Genomic DNA, 4,051 nt, shown 5'->3' with positions numbered 1-4,051 from the left:
CAGTTAAGGACTTACAAGGAAAGATTGAAAATAGTTAGAGATAGTTATAACAAATTTGGCAATATCGATGAGACAGAATTCTTAAGATTTTATTTTATATATCATGCTAATCACTCAGATCTGATTTTCTTTTTACATCTTCCACAGTGTTTTTTTTTTTTTTAAAATATATTTTATTGATTTTTTACAGAGAGGAAGGGAGAGAGATAGAGAGTTAGAAACATTGATGAGAGAGACATCGATCAGCCACCTCCTGCACATCTACCACTGGGGATGTGCCAGCAACCCAGGTACATGCCCTTGACCGGAATCGAACCTGGGACCTTTCAGTCCGCAGGCTGACGCTCTGTCCACTGAGCCAAACCGGTTTTGGCGCACTGTGGTTCAGACAATCAAATGTCAAGAAAATTTCCCACTTTTGGCTATAATATGCAAATAATGCTTTCATGTAATACCTCATTCCCCTCTCTTTTTTTTTTTTTTTTTAATGTGCCTCAGGCATGAAATAGCTCTGGCCACTGACACACGCATCAAGCTACGATGAACTAAGGACTGTACATCTGTTTTGCCCCTGATTGATATAAGAGCAACACCACCAATCAGTTATCTCCTTGCCCATTGCCAGGGGGTTCATTCCCCTCCCTTTTCATGGTCAGTACATTTGGGTTAAATAGGGACTTCCAAAGGTCTTAAGAGTAAAAAAGTGTTTCCAATGTTAAGTTTAAGAAATGTTTTGCCAATTGTTTTCTTTTTGGTAATGAAGAATGTAAGCTTTTATGATGGAATTTTTCATACAACTCAGTCCATGCAATATGCAGCTGAATGTGTACTGGCCCAGGTACACTAGCCATTATTAGTAGGACTTGCTTCTTCAGGAAATAGCAGCTATTTAAAAAGCAGAGTGGAGGAAAAGGAAGTGAATAGAAGGAAGGAAAAAAATAAAAAGGAATAATTCTTCTAAGGACATAATTCAATCATGGGATATATGAATATGCATTCCCTCCCTCACCCCCCTTTTTTATTGTGAGGGATGTTTGAAGATCATCTGTCTGACATATCATGCATCATTCTTGACATTGCCATTCTAATTCAACTAATTAGAAAACAATATCTTTTTCTTGAAGGAATGGTCAGCACACCTTACAACAGCATTTTCAGTGAGTTAAAGATAAGCCATTTTTTTCCTCTGTTTTGTCTACTGTCACTGTATAGGAGAGGGACAGCATTCCGTGGAGTTGTTTTAATTACCCTATTGGTATGCACCGTGACATCTGATGACACTGGTGAGCTCACCTGATGGACCACAAAGAACCCTGATTTATGAACCCATAATTGGGTTTCCAATAAACATTTGTCAAAATAATATATTAGTTCAAACCAAAGTCGTTTTTATTTATTCATATAAAAGAGCACTTAACTTTCAACAAAGAATTGCCTATCATCAAAAACACTCTATAAATGAATCAAATTTATGAAGACACGTTTCTAGAGAGCGACCACTCAAAGGCTACATCTTGTTTTAACTCTTTGGAGTACATAGTGTTCTAACTTGGTTGTTTTCACCTTACTCGTTTATATTTTACATTCAAAGGATGTATATTTTAATATTAACTTGTTAAGGTACTTGTTACAAAATGACTCTAGTGACTTTAAACAATTTTAATTATGAAACTAGCATAACGAGCAGCTGTCATTCTGGAGCTATTTTAAATTCTCATGACAACATATTTTTCATCCATTCTTATTTCGTTTACTTCTAAGTAAGAGCAAAATGTACACTGATCTCAAACTAGTTTGTAAAATGGTAAGGCTTCTTGCCCTAGTCAGTTTGGCTAAGTGGATAGAGCATTGGCCTGCGGACTGGAGGGTCCCAGGTTCAATTCTGGTCAAGGGCACATGTCCGTGTTGTTCGCTCGATCCCTAGTTGGGGGCATGCAGGAGGCAGCTTATCAATGATACTCTGTCACCATTAATGTTTCTATCTCTCTCTTCCTCTCTGAAATTAATAAAAATATATTTAAAAAAATTAAACAACCTTAAAAAATAAAGGACCCTTATAGTCTCCAAGTTTTAGCAAAATTTGGTTACTCGTTATAGACTCAAGTCTGCTGTAAAACTTGGTGAGCTTTATTTATTTGAATTAAGAAGCAGAAATAAGTTTTTTTTATAGTTTTTTTAGCCTTTAAACAAAAAATATAGAAATCACTATTGAAATTATGAAGTATATGTGGTAGATTTTTGATAAAGGTTGAATCTGAATAATTTTGTGATTTAAGTTCTAAAAGGGGATTGTAATTGTATAGTAATTCCTACTATTTTCATGATCTGAATAAAAGAATCTCAGCCTGAGGTCTATGAGAGGGATAATTATGGTCACTCTAAAGTGGACTGAGGGAAGAAACCAAGATGGCGGCGTAAGGTACAGACCTGTGCGTGCTGCCTCCCACAACAACATCGAGACTACCAACTATAAGACAAACAGCTGTCATTCAGAACCACGGGAAAGCTGGCCCAGTGGAAGCTCTACAACTGGAAGGAAAGAAAGAAGAGCATTGAGACTGAGTAGGTTGTGTAGAGGCTCCAAGAACGGAGGTACGGAATCGCGTACCAGGCGGGCTGCAACTGGATGCGCGATTTTTTTCAATCAGAAGGGGCTGCAGACTCTTGACTCCACTGAGCTTGTTTGGGGCGGGATTCTGAGGTCCCAGACCCCTATGGGGAGAGGCGGGATGGCCTTGCAATGGGCCGGAGAGTGAGAGTGGCTGTCTCACGGAGCTGCTCGCCAGCACTCGGGGACGGACGAGAGACGCGGAGTCGTGGAGAGGCGAGGAGTCGCAGAGACGCCATTGCCCTGGTGATTCCTGGGGTCCCCGCCCTGCTCAATTTACATCCCCAGCCAAGCTGTGCCAGTGGCACAAAGGGAAACACTGGCGCTTTTGCAGTCCAGCTCAGCAGACTGCAGATTTCAACTCCTCGCATACATAAGGGACACACTCAAGAAGCAGAATCAGGTTCGGAGGAAGCCGGAGCCGGACCTGGCTGGGCCAGCGACTTGGAACCCTGTACCAGCAAACGCACAGGCAGGTCCACCAGATCCAGTCTCACATGGGATGCTGGGAGATGGCAGACAGGCAGTCTGTGCACTTGGTAGAAAACGAAATCCAAGCAAGCATACCAGACATTCAGCCACCAGGAACGCCTGGAGATTTTGTCCAGCAAGGAGCCGCCCAACAAAGGACAGAATGCCAAACTTTGTGTTGCTGAGATGGCCCCCGTGAGGCCGAGACGGCCCCCGTGAGGCTGGGATGGCCCCGTGAGGCTGAATTGGCCCTAGTGAGGCTGAGGTAGCCCTGGTGAGGCTGAGGCGGCCCCTGGGAAGCCGAGAAAAATACCACATGTACTCACTCATTTATGGATAATAAGGACCATTATAGACAGATGAACAAAAGTGGATACAGAGGCAGAGCAGCATTGAGCAGACTGTCAAACTACAGTGGGAAGCCTGGGGAGGGTTGGTGGGGTAGGAGATCAACCGAAGGACTTGTATGCACGCATATAAGAATAACCAATGGACACAAGACACTGGGAGGTGGGGGAGGTCGGGGGAACGTCAAGGGGGGGAAAAAGGAGACATGTGTAATACTCTTTGTAATACTTTAAGAAATAAAAAAAAAATAAAGTGGACTGAGGGATTCCTACTGTATATTCTCCGCCTAGAATTTGAGTGAAAGGATAATAAATGCAGGGGTGGAACAAGGTTCACCACTACTTTAGAAAAATGGTAATTAATTTTGAAAAAGTTTGAGAGGCAGTGGTCTTTCTTACTTAGTCCACTTGTTCATGGGATCTTCTGAAGCTTTTTGCAAGGTAGAGCAGGGATCATCCAGCGAAAGTTCTGTAAGTAACCAATGGATATTTTGTCAGTTTGTATTTCAAGCATCTCTACAGAGTTGGGTATAAAGTCAGAATCCCCCTATAGGCTTCACTTGAAATAGAATTTGAGAATTCATGACTGGCTGCTCTGGCTCTTGGGAGATCTCAATAATATTTT

General features: G+C 41.8%; 1 pseudogene; it reads right to left on the bottom strand.

Annotated features, from left to right (window-relative positions):
- Positions 1-485: 485 nt before the first annotated feature.
- LOC132220199 (small nucleolar RNA SNORA48) lies at positions 486-630 on the bottom strand (annotated as a pseudogene).
- Between the last annotated feature and the right edge of the window lie 3,421 nt (positions 631-4,051).

This window comes from Myotis daubentonii, chromosome 17 (genome assembly GCF_963259705.1).
Source record: "Myotis daubentonii chromosome 17, mMyoDau2.1, whole genome shotgun sequence".
In the NCBI taxonomy this organism is placed as follows: Eukaryota; Metazoa; Chordata; class Mammalia; order Chiroptera; family Vespertilionidae; genus Myotis; species Myotis daubentonii.
Note: the sequence above shows the minus strand (reverse complement) of the source record. Positions and strands in the feature narration are given on the sequence as shown.